Below are 12930 nucleotides of genomic sequence, written 5' to 3'. Positions count from 1 at the left end.
TAAATCCTACACACGCTCACTTTTTCCACTCTCTGCTGAGACTCCACGTGGATCCTACCTACGAAAACACGGCATTCCTGTGCGTGCAGTCAAACAATATTCCACAGCCACAACACAGCATGTGCAGACATGCAATATGACGCGTCTGTCAAATGAACAGGTTAGTGAGTGCACGAAAACTCCAGTCGTTAAAGAGAAATTCTCATCATTTACTCCCCATCATGTCATATTCCTTGCTTCCTAAATCTTTTTAAGAAAGCATTTAAGAAATTTAAAGCTAAATTTAATCTAAATTTTTTAAATAAATCAATTTAAATTTAAATTTAAGCTCAATTCTAACAAGTTTGTGAGAATGTTGAAAAATTCTTAAGAAGGTCTCATGTTTCTTAAGAATATCTCAGTTTTTTTCCCTATTTACTAATTTGTTGTTAGTGAATTTCGAATTAAGCAAAAAAAAAGTCACATCACGTATAATCGTGACTGATCATTGTTAACATTTTCAGTCAGTGGTGTCGTAATATGTTATACTGTCATGCTTAATATGTGAATCAACCAATTAAACTGATTAAAGATCTTACCATTGGGAATTTAAGACAAATCGGAGGTTAACCTACCATCAAGAATTATTATTATTATTATTATATTGTTTTAAGAACAATCTTGACTTTAAGAAATTATTTACGATGATTTTTACGAACAATCCTAACTTTAATTTATTCACGTTGATTTTTAAGAACAATCCTAACTTTAAGAAATTTTTGACGATAATTTTCAGTAACAATCCTAACTTTAAGAAATTATTGATTTAAGAAATGATTTAAGAACAATCCTTACTGTTATTTATGATTTTTAATATCAACCCTAACATTAAGTTATTTACGATAATTTTTAAGATTAACCCTAACTTTATTTACGATCATTTTTAAGATCAACCCTAACTTTATTTACGATCATTTTTAAGAACAATCCTAACTTTGTTATTTACAATGATTTTTAAGAACAATCCTAACTTTAACTTAATTACGTTGATTTTTAAGAATAATCCTAACTTTAAGAAATTATTGACGGTAATTTTTAGTAACAATCCTAACTTTAAGAAATTATTTACAATGATTTAAGAACAATCCTGACTTTGTTATTTATGATTTTTAATATTAACCCTAACTGTTATTTGCGATAATTTTTAAGATCAACCCTAACTTTAAGTTATTTATTATAATTTTTAAGATCAACCCTAATTTTAAGTTATTTACGATCATTTTTAAGATAAACCCTAACTTTGTTATTTACAATGATTTTTAAGAACAATCCTAACTTTAATTTATTTACGTTGATTTTTAAGAATAATCCTAACTTTAAGAAATTATTTACAATGATTTAAGAACAATCCTTACTGTTATTTATGATTTTTAATATTAACCCTAACTATTATTTACGATAATTTTTAAGATCAACCCTAACATTAAGTTATTTACGATCATTTTTAACATCAACCCTAACTTTATTTACGATCATTTTTAAGAACAATCCTAACTTTGTTATTTACAATGATTTTTAAGAACAATCCTAACTTTAAGAAATTATTGACGATAATTTTTAGTAACAATCCTAACTTTAAGAAATTATTTACAATGATTTAAGAACAATCCTGACTTTATTATTTATGATTTTTAATATTAACCCTAACTGTTATTTGCGATAATTTTTAAGATCAATCCTAACTGTAAGTTATTTACGAAAAAATTTTAGATCAACCCTAACTTTAAGTTATTTATTATAATTTTTTTCCTCAATTTGTTATTTATGATTTTTAATATCAACCCTAACTAAGGTATTTATGATAATTTTTAAGATCAACCCTAACTTTAAGTTATTTACGATAATTTTTAAGATTAACCTTCAAGTTATTTACGATGGTTTTTAAGATCAACCCTAACTTTACGTTATTTATAATGATTTTTAATATCAGTCCTCAATTTGTTATTTATGATTTTTAAGATCAACTCTAACTTTCTGAAATATTATTTACAATGATTTAGAACAATCCTAACTTTAAGAAATTATTAAATGATTCAAATTCTTCTAAATTTTGTCCTTTGATAAACCACTAAATTCATTAAATCTTCATATTCATAATATCTTACCTTTGAGGATTTAAGAGAAGTTGGAGATTTTTAAGAAAATTAAATTCTAATTCTTCTTAGGTTTGCCTTCCTTAAGAAAACAGAAAAGAACATTCTTAAGAAATGTTTTTGATGATACAAATATTTCTCACTTTATTTTAAAGTTACAAAACAGGAAGAACATTTTTCGTGAATCCAGCTCCAGGACTTTGAAGCTCTAAAGGGATACGAAGATAGTGTGAAATTAATTCATATGACCCGGCCGCTGTATTGTAAGTCTTCTGAAGAGACACGGTCACTTTGCATGATGAACAGATCATAATTGAAGCCTTTATTCACATTCAAATCAAACCAAAACACTGATCAGAACATGCAAACAAAGGGCCCTGTTATACACTCGGTGCAATGCGGCGCCGGGCGCGACGCAAGTGTTTTTTGCTAGTTTCAGCCCGACGCAGTTATCATTTTCACTGATTTTTCAGTGAACTAACCATTTAAATACAAATGAGATTGTCAGGAAACTCAAGAGTTCCCACGTTTAGTTGGGGTCCCATCTGGAAAAGCAAACCCGTGCCTCAACCCTTCGGCCTTTGGGTGGGGTGGCAAACGTCTGGGCATAGAGCGAGGGTCTGGCATTCCCTTCCATCCCACAGCGTTAACAGACTCCCAGCCACAGATTTACGGGAGCTGACAAGCGCATGGAAACTAGGTACGCTGGCAGACGACCTTCTGCCATATTTCAGTTCGCTGTTGCGAATGTCGTGACAAATGCGAGCCTAGCCACTCGAGGGGCTCTCGCTTTTATAAGAGGCATAAAACATCCAGCAGGCAGGCTGCACTTTGAGTTCAGGCCAACACTGGGCGCAGTGGGTATTCTTCACATTTTGGGAGTTGCCGTCTCAGACTTGCACTCATTTCCTGGATCCGAAATATTATGGCAGCGCCACATGAGAGGCTCAAAAAACCCCTTTTCTTGGACTGAAAAGCCCAGGATGTGTGCACAAAGCAGTTAAGCTGAAATCAGGCGTAATTTAATAGGAGATGTGACTTTCAGCCGGCTCGGCCTCGAGGGACGTCAGTGATGTTTGGATCCCAGCGGTGCATGTGATAGAGTGCTGTGCTGATTTTCTAATTTGGCCAGGATTCCTCTGTTGATGGACACCTGTGTGCCGTGCTGGAGCCGACGGGACGGTTTCTGGGAGCAGGGAGCTGGTCAGGAGCGGAAGGCGGGGCCGCTGTTCGGTTCTCGAAACCCAAACATTGTGGTGGAACGAAAACAGGAAGACGAAGGAAACTCAGAACAGAATAATGTAATTAGTTGACAAACTGAAGTGATTGTAAATCAGGAACGCTGGTGATTGTTCAAACCAGGGATTCACAGTCTTTTTTGTCAGCTGATCCCCTTTGACTTAATATTTAGTTTGTTAATATTTCAGTAATTTAAAAACACATTCATATGTTCACAGTTCTCTGATGACTGTTAATGGTCACATGACATGCAAGTAAACAAATTATTTTTTTATTATATTTAAAATGATTATTTACTGTTTTTTTTAGTGTTTTATTATTATTTTGTATTATTTTTTGTTAATTTTTACATTTAACCGTAGTGACAAGTGCTCAAACTGGGGTCTGCAAGGGGGCCTAATACAAATGTTTTTTTTATGCTGTTTATATGTTAAAATATTAATTACTATGTGGAACACAATTATTTTAAAACACATTTTTTAAAATTTATATTATATTATTACTAGTACATTTTACACTTTGCTTTCTAAAGACTGGTGAGAAAACACAAAATTAATCTATTATTTTATTTTATTGACATTGACATTGTTAGTCTTTTTTTAACAGAAAGAAATAAAAACATATATATTTAAAATATAGGTGTTAATCTGTCTTTCCTATGTTTAACAATAATAGTTTGGAACATTATTAACAAAAAAATTAAAAAATATATTTGAAAATGTTCTTCTTTGAGGTTATGCATCTAAATAAAATGTCTAATAAAGGGTAGAAAATGCTGTCTTAATACAAACAAAATATTTAAGACATTTATTATTATGTATTTAGATTTATATATACTGTATATATATATATTTATTTATTTATTTATTTATTTACTTATTTATATTTATAAATTTAAAACATATTTATGAATACATATTTTCTATAGTATATGTGTTTGTAATTGAGCTTTGAATCCGTGGAGGAAGGAAGTAGTTCCGCACAAAAGAGGGTTTTATTAGGCACTCCGTTGTTTCTTGTTTAATTACACACATGTTCCGTCGAACTGTTTTATAAACACAATATCACTCTCGTACTCAAGCAATACCGGCTCTATATCAGCGGCTGTGATTGCCTGCGGCCTCGTGCCTCCGGCCTAATCACAGCGGCTGATATAGAGCCGGTATCGCTCGAGTACGAGAGTGATATTGCTCATATAAACAATATTCTGCTTTTGCTTCAGTCCAGTAAGAATATAAAGGACAATTATTGAATTTTGCAAATAAAAGTTGCCTGGTGTTTTTCTGGCACCGTATAAATAGGCCACGAAAAAATATAGCTGCCTAAATATTTTCTCCCTCACAAGGGTATCATCAAATGTAGGGGTCCTTGAAATCAAAAAGCTCGAAAACCCCTGGGTTGTACCATGACTCACAACTTTTTAATTTATACCAACATGGTTGAACCATGAAATGATTTAGCGGAGCCCAGGCCGTCAAAACTTCAAACCACGTATTTCGACACGGCCAAAAGAGGCTGAGGGTCCGAAATGTGTGTCTAGGGACCTGGCAGGACCACGATCTGGCCCTGAAAACCACAAATTAATGTTTATTGTCTTACAAATACTTCTTTACGAGTCGTTGGAGGACATAATGGACCCTGGTAGTTACTAGACCTCTGCTGATGTTGCCCATTGTTGCTCCTCTTATCCCTTTCAGACACCTGCACACACACATACACACGCTCTTTTCTTTTCTCTGCCTCTGTTCTTCTTCCCGTCTGTGTCTCTGCCAGCCTCACTGTGCGCCTGTGTTCGCTCATTCCCCTCGCATGGGGCGCCTGTTTTCTCAAAGCGAGGCCGCCCTCCCCTCAACACTCAGCCCCTCCGAGGCCTGGCAGCCAGACAAGGTCAACATGACAGGATTTCCCCCCTCCTTCCTTCTTTCTCTCACCCTTTATCGCCCTGCGTTTCTTTGACTTCGCTCAGCTGAGCGGCAGGCTCCTCCCAAACACGAAGGGCCTTTCATCTTCTGTCTCCGCCAGAGAGCAAACAAGGGACAGAGCCATAGAGAGACGGGAGGAGCATGTACCTATAGAGCTTCATCTCAGTGTGAGAGATGGACTGATAGTTTGGCGCGTGCTAAACAACAAATAATGCAGCGCACATTTCAGAGGCAAGCAGCTAAAATCAATGCCACATTTATAGAATAAACATTTACATAATAAAGATATACAGTTTTAAAAATATATATTGCAGCTATTTTTTGCACTTTTATTTGGCCATTACGTTTTCTTAAAGACATAAGACTAGTTGCGTGCTCCTTCCTTCATTTTAAGACCGAAACATTTTAATAGAGTCTTTGATTTAGTAACAAGCGGCGAGTTGGATTCATTCCTGTCAGTCACTTCAAACTGATTGTTCCAATGAATCAGCTTGACTCTGAAACCTTTGAATAAAAGTAGAGGTGTGGTCTAGTCCTAAGCTTCCAAAACAAAACATCTAACAGAATGGCACTTTCTTGTAAGGCTAAATTCCTCTCAAGTAATCAATGAAGTGTCTCTTTATCTCATCAGCTGTTGCACAAAAGCAGTTGCAGTAAATGCATTGAAACTTTAACACTGTCAATTCACACAGTTTTTCAACCACATATTGAAGGAAACACTCCTCTTGTTTATAGTAGAGTAGACTCTGAGAATGAGCTACAATTCACTGTAGAATTAACAAAAAGTACCAAAGATTCCCGTTCAAGCCATGTGCCAAAGTTAACAGAGATACGAGAGCAGCGGGACACGAGGACTGGAAAAGAGTTGTATCCTCTGATCACTTTATAATGAGGCAGAACGCACCAACATTCGCTTCATCTTTCTTTCAAACTCAAGACGTTGCCGCTCGTGAAGTAACTGCGGGGAACAGCGGATCATGGGAAGAAGGCGGCAGTCTCGGACTCTCGCACACATTGACGGGAATGAATTTGCCCGGACACAGAGCCAAGCCCAGGCCCAGACTTGAGAGAGCCTTGTTTCTCTTTCTGAAATGCTTTACCTCCCCTGCCCTCTTTTCTTTTCATATGGCAGTCTTATGCACTTATTGTGTTCCAGTCGCGTTATTGTGGCTGCAGGAAGATCCAGGCTGTTGGCTTTGCAAGTAAATAATAATAAAGGCCAGCTGTGCTTCCAGTTTAACTGCTGAAGCCTTTGGCCCGTTACGATCCAGCACGCTGCTTATTGCTAACAGCTTACAGTTGGAAAACAATGGTGGTGATGTGGCCCTGCGATTCAGAGTCATGTGGCAAAGACCGTTCTCATGTTTCTTGAACATTATTGGTCGCTTTTTCAATGGCTTATGCCGATATACAGTACCAGCAGTCACGTCTTCACCTTTTAATTTTTTACTAGTACTATCTTCCCCATCTAAGACTAATCAGTTTTCAAACTATGGTGTTCAAATGAAAATTTGGAAATTTAGTTAAGTAAATTTTATTTTAGTGGAAATTTTGAACTAAAACTCTCTTATATGAGCTTGTTCTTTGTGTAGCTTCATTAACCATTAGCTGAATTTTATTAATATATAACTGATTTTATTATATTTAAGCATTTCAAATGGTCTTTAAGATAACAAGGTAAAATAAATTTAAAAAATAATTTTAAATTAAAGTATATACACACTGAATACTTAGGACCATGTGTTATTTCAGTTTTTCTTTTTTAATAAATCTGCATAAATGTCAACAATTCTGTGTTTTTCTGTCAATATGGGGTGCTGTGTGTACATTAATGAGGAAAAAAAATTAACTTAAATGATTTTAGCAAATGGCTGCAATATAACAAAGAGTGAAAAATTTAAGGGGGTCTGAATACTTTCCGTACCCACTGTATATATATATTCCACTGTATATATATATTTAAACATTAAACTATAATTGCATGTATGTGTGTGTATATATATAAAACCTTTTTGCAGAAAGACTTATAAACTCCTGACCTTTGACCTAAGAACTTCTTTTGGGTCTCTTTTTCCTGTTCTGTTAATAATTTTTCTGTCAAATTCCCCCTCATTTTGTTGCAGTGGAGAAAGTAAGTGGCTGAAAGACATAAAAGAAAACATAAAGTGGAAAGTGTGTGGATGCAGCACTCGGTCTGTGTTTATTTTGGAGGGCTTGCACCGGAGCACTAGGCCTTTGGCAGCTCAGAGGCACAGGGACGGGTGGCGTGGACCATCCTTGCGTGTCCCGTGAAGGTGCCGAGGGGGTAGAGAGAAAGAGAGCGAGGGGTCCTCGGGCTGGGGCGGGACCGGGATCTGCGCAGCAGGGAGGACGTGAGCGAAACGTTCCAAGAGGAAACGGTGAGGCCACGCTGTGATTAGTGGTTGCAGTTTAACTGCAGAAAAATGCATGGTCCGAGCCCAGCGAGAGAGGGTGGTTTCACTGGTCTCAGCGAGCTCGTATGACTCAGGGTCTCTGCAGTCCTACCAGCCCTGGTGAAAGTTTGTTTGCGCAGCTCTTTTCTGCACAACTGTCTTTAAACAGTGTTTTGTGGCATTTCAAAGCATTAAAAAAGGGCTTTTCCAGAACATTTATGTATTTAGCAGATGCTTTTATGCAAATTAACTTATAACAGAGGAACAAAAGCCATTTGTCAAAGTGCCAACAATATTTATGCCAGGTTTATTAGACCACAGTTTTTCCTACACTATTAAAAATAAAGGTTCCACAAGGGAGTTTTCATAGAAGAACCATTTTTGGTTCCCCAAAAAAACTTTTTTTGTGAACTGTTCTTAAAAGAACTGTGTTTTTCTTACCTTTTCCACTATAAAGAACCTTTGCTGCATTTAAAAGATTCAATGGGTGTTAAAGGTTCTTCATGGGACCACTGATGCAGAAATAGAACCTTTATTTTTTAAGAGTGTAGAAGCTGGAATTTTACTGGAATCTCTGATCATTTCAGTGTGGAATTCCACATCCCAGGACTCTTCCTCCGGTCTTTGTTAAATTCCCAGCCGAACTGACCTCCCCAGACCCTCCTCCCACCTTTTAGCAAATGCTAAACATTTATTCCAAGTGGATGTCAGCTGTCTCTGTCCGGAAGTAATGCAGAAGACTGTCTGAAATTCCCATCACTGAGACCATCTCGTACTCTTAATACTCTTGATTCCATTGCCGAACCCTCCTGAGGTTGTAAATCTAGCCCACGTGGAGGATCACGGGTGTCAGTGTGAAGGCTGAATGCCCTGTATGGGTTGCAGCCTCTAAATACCTTAAGGGTTGTTTAATTGTGGCTTCAAAAAAACCATAAAGCAAATTACTTGGTGCTACTAGATATTTAACAACCAACAGAGACACCCAAGAATGCACTTTTGGTGCACAGACTAGCAATTACCAACAGAAAATGGCACAAATAAAAAGTAACAGTTCACTCAAAAAAAATTTATTCTGCCATTATTTAGTCATGTCTTTCCAAATCTGTTTTCAGAAGATGTAATCAAGAGTCCTATTCATCGTAATGGCGAAAGTCCAAAAAATGCTCTGAATAGACATATTTAAGTTTAATCTGATGGACACTCAAAAATAAAGGTTCCAAAAGGTGGTTTTCACAGTGATGCCACAGAAGAACCATTTTGAAGATCCACATTTTTCCAACGAACCTTTTGTGGAATGGAAAGGTTCCATGTATAAAGGTTCTTTATTGGCATCAATGGATCCATGAAGAACCTTTAACATCCACAGAAATTTTCCATCCCACAGAAGGTTTTTATAATGGGAAAAGGGTTCTTAAGATTTCTAAAATTCTCCTCACACTAAGAAGAAATGGTTTTCACTGAAATATTCATTAGGGAACCCAAAATGGCTCTTCTATGGCACGTTTTGGATGGAACCTTTATTTTTAAGAGTGTGGAAGTTAAAATGAAAATTCTGTCATCATTTACTCACCCTCATGTCATTCGAAACCTGTATGACTTTTGTGGAACACAAAAGAAGATATTTGGAGTCAAAAACCCATTGGACTCTATTTAATTTTATTGTATGCTTTCTTAAAAATAAAAGTTCCAAAAGCCATTTTTGATTTCCCAAAAAAAGCCTTTCAGTGAATAACTCTTAAAGGAACCATTTCTTTCTTAGTTTGAAGAACATTTTAATAATCCAAAGAGCCCTTTTCTTCTATAAAGAACCTTTTGTGGAATGGAAAGGTTCCACTGATGTTAAGGGTTCTTTTTGAAAGCATAGATGCCAATAAAGAACTTTTATTTTCAAGAGTGCGAACAAAAAAAGGCTGAAACTTTTGTGTTCCACAAAAGAAAGAAAAAGCGTTTGGAACAACTTGAGAATGAGTAAATAATGACTGAAGATTTTCTTGAGAAGATTTTGCATATAGTGCACAAATTTTATGGAGCTTTTTTATAGTTTTATAGACCCAGTGTTTGATCATGGTGCTGGCGTTGCACTGGTTCATGGGTAAAACTCTCCCAAACATCTTCAAACGCGAACCAAACCAAGCACTCCTTCTGGTCTTTTGTCAAATGTGTTTAGGCCTCGCAGCATGCACACATAAGAACATCTCCTAAGCCTTGTGTATTCTCTGTTTGGCCCCATGTTTTGAGTAAAGACCAGGCCGGGGCCCCTCTTTAGTCACTGAGCATTAGAGAGCGTAATGGGCATGAATTCACAGAAGCGCTTCAGGGTGGGTCATATTTGGCAAACCATTCTGAGCATCAAGAGGAACAAGCGGTATATTCACTGGCCAGACCCCTCACAAAAGTACGCCAAAGCCTTGGCGTGCCAAGATCTCAGATTTCTGCAACGTTCAGTTCTGCTTTAGCTTATGGAGCTTCACTTCATATGCGAGCCAGAAGCCTTTCTTTCCAGTACGTCTTTGAGCACATCGTGAAACAGGCGGCCCTATCGCGGAGCCGTCGGTTCACACAGCGAAAACACAAGTCGTCGCCAGCACGCACAGCTGGAGGAAAGCGTACGGTGAAGTGAGGACTCAGCGGCAATAATATGAGATGTTTGCACAGCGGCATAAGGCAGAAAGCTGTGCACATACACACACTGCTTTCTGCCTCTTAAAAGGTCTGGATTTCACCAAAGGATGCCATCTGGCCAGTTCGGGTCACTTTAGGGGCACCTCAATGCAATTCGAACAGTGATTTCAACAGTGCATGCATTTCTAAACAAAAAAGCCCAACATGAAGAGGTCAAATGTCATGCAAACCATTGGACAAACTACACAAGCTTGGGCTTCAATGAAGGCAATCACCTCTAGGCTCAGTTAATAAATCAACCCCATGCACAAGTTTTATTCAAGAGCGTTTTTGTCCGAGATGCCCCTTTCGCAGTTGGTTAACTATGTCCTGGCAGGCATCTTCTTTATCAATGGCCCCATGTGTAGCAGCCAATGAGGACGGGCTCCGTTCCAACCCACATCTCAATGTGCTCACAATTAAGCGCAGGGACACTGGAATCGCCTAATTGGATGATGACTGCTTTATGTCCAGGCCTCAACCACTATGGACAATAACAGTAACTTTGCCAGAATGCATCATATTTGCATGCAATATTTCAGTTTTTTTGCACATGCACCTTTCCCCATGTGAAGTATTTAATATGCATCCTGCACCATCTGAAGTATTTCTTGTCTAGAATAAGAAAACGACAACAAACTCATCACATGATGCTAGATTTAACACATGCCTCCAGACATTCTGTCTGCTATTAAAGTGCATTAGTGCAAGCATCGTTTCTCATACTTTGGAGGCACTGCAGACGTCAACTCCTAAGAAATCACACAGACCGGGGCATAAACTGAGAATACGCTCTTGGAAAATAGGTCAGTGTCTTACCCTGAGTGACCGTGCTCGCTGGACAAAACTAAATATGCATGCTTATATTGGCACGGCAATGCACTGGAGATCAATGATGCAAGGTTGCACTGCCATCTGAGTTCATTAGACTGGCTTACCTTCTGTAAAACCTCCTGGATGTGTTATGGCCCAGCACTGGTCTCCACCTTAAACTTTCCAGAGGGGATGTTTGCTCCAATTCCCTTGGATTGCAAAATAAGGAGTCAGTTTTTAAGCAAGGCCCGGCAGATTATGCAAAAGGACCTGTAACACACTGTCACCAGTGGCTGAATAATCTACTGCTGTCTGAGAGCATCAGACTGTTGTCTGGACACGCATGACAGTGTTCGGAACAGCAGAAAACTCAAGACTTGCGAGGATAAAAAGGCGTCTATCCAGAGTGAATGCGACGGATTTAGTAGTTTATGTCAGTTTCAGGCCATGAGGATATTCTCATGAAGAAGAAACCCGTTAAATGCATGTGTGTGTGTGTGTGTGTGTGTCAACACAGTGTCCGTACTGTTATTATCGACTCTGGAATGACTGCTTAAGAACGATGCGCTAAAAAAACAAACAGAAACCGATCGGAGTGATCGTTGTCTTGGCATCAAGGTGCATCGCTTGCTGGCGGCGCTGGTCCAGAGGGGTTTTTAATGGGTGGTCGTGCGCAAAAGGCGATGGAGAGGAGACGTCTCCCTTTTCAGCTTCGTGTCCGGATGGTGTCTCCGTGTCGGGTTCGCGATTTCCTCTGGTCGTTTCCAGTCCTGGGGCCTTAATGTTGTCCTTGGAGACAGTGTGTGATGAGGTGGGTCTCCAGCACCCCGGACTCGAGCCTGTCCGTGTCTCCTCTCCTCTCCTCGGGCGCAGCGGGCGGAGGGATCAGCCCTGACTGACTGTGACTCTGCCAGCTCAGCGCATGTGTGCTGCTCCGCCCCGTCCAGCGCTGAGGAGGCCGGCCTGGGCTCCCATCCAAACAAACTCCCCTCCCTTCCTCCCTCCAGCGCTCTCAACATTTTTATTGGCATGGTAATAAAGCTTTTTTATCGCCGAAGCTTTAATAAACATTACCTCCTTAGACCCTTTCCTCAGATCTATTCCATTTGCTTTAGCTTAATTTCTTTGCGATTATTCATAATAATATAATATATAAGTTATATCATATTAATATAGTGTGTAATAAATTGATTAAAATCAATACTTGCAATAAGTTTCTTTATTGGTGTATTACATCATGTATAATTATATATATATATATTTATATCATACATACCCATCATATATTTTGATCATGTAATTTAATTAAATCGAAATAAATATTTGAATTATTATAGTTTATATTTGTATAATTATTTACATAATTATTTTAAATAATGTAATACATATTTTAGAATAAATAATATTATAATTAAAAACATTTGCTGTTTCCAAAGCAACAAAAATATATAGAATTTAAAAATGTAAGCAATATTATATATAGTACTAAGATGTAATAATAATTATTATTATATATATATATATATATATAAAGTCATGAATATAATATTATATTTGTATAATAATACTGATACTCATATTGAAAATGTATATGAAAATAAAAATTCAAAGTGCCAAAACATAGGTTCCACGGATGTTAAGGGTTCTTTTTGGAAGCATAGATGCCAATAAAGAATTTTTATTTTTAAGAGTGTGAACCAAAAGAAGGCTAAAACTTGTTTTGTGTTCCACAGAAGAAAGAAAAAGCGT

At 37.5% G+C, this 12930-nt stretch overlaps 1 protein-coding gene across 1 annotated transcript in view; it reads right to left on the bottom strand.

Moving 5' to 3' along the window:
- Positions 1-12207, bottom strand: part of LOC107601579 (zinc finger protein GLIS2-like) — a 50552-nt gene extending 38345 nt beyond the window's left edge. The window contains exon 1 of the mRNA XM_016293816.1: positions 11307-12207. The gene's annotated coding sequence lies outside the window, so the exon portion shown is untranslated. The remainder of the gene's footprint in view (positions 1-11306) is intronic.
- Positions 12208-12930: the final 723 nt, after the last annotated feature.

Source organism: Sinocyclocheilus grahami, unplaced genomic scaffold (genome assembly GCF_001515645.1).
Source record: "Sinocyclocheilus grahami isolate Dianchi unplaced genomic scaffold, SAMN03320097.WGS_v1.1 scaffold307.1, whole genome shotgun sequence".
Taxonomy (NCBI): Eukaryota; Metazoa; Chordata; class Actinopteri; order Cypriniformes; family Cyprinidae; genus Sinocyclocheilus; species Sinocyclocheilus grahami.
The sequence above is the reverse complement of the archived record's forward strand: the minus strand, read 5'-3'. Positions and strand labels throughout refer to the sequence as shown.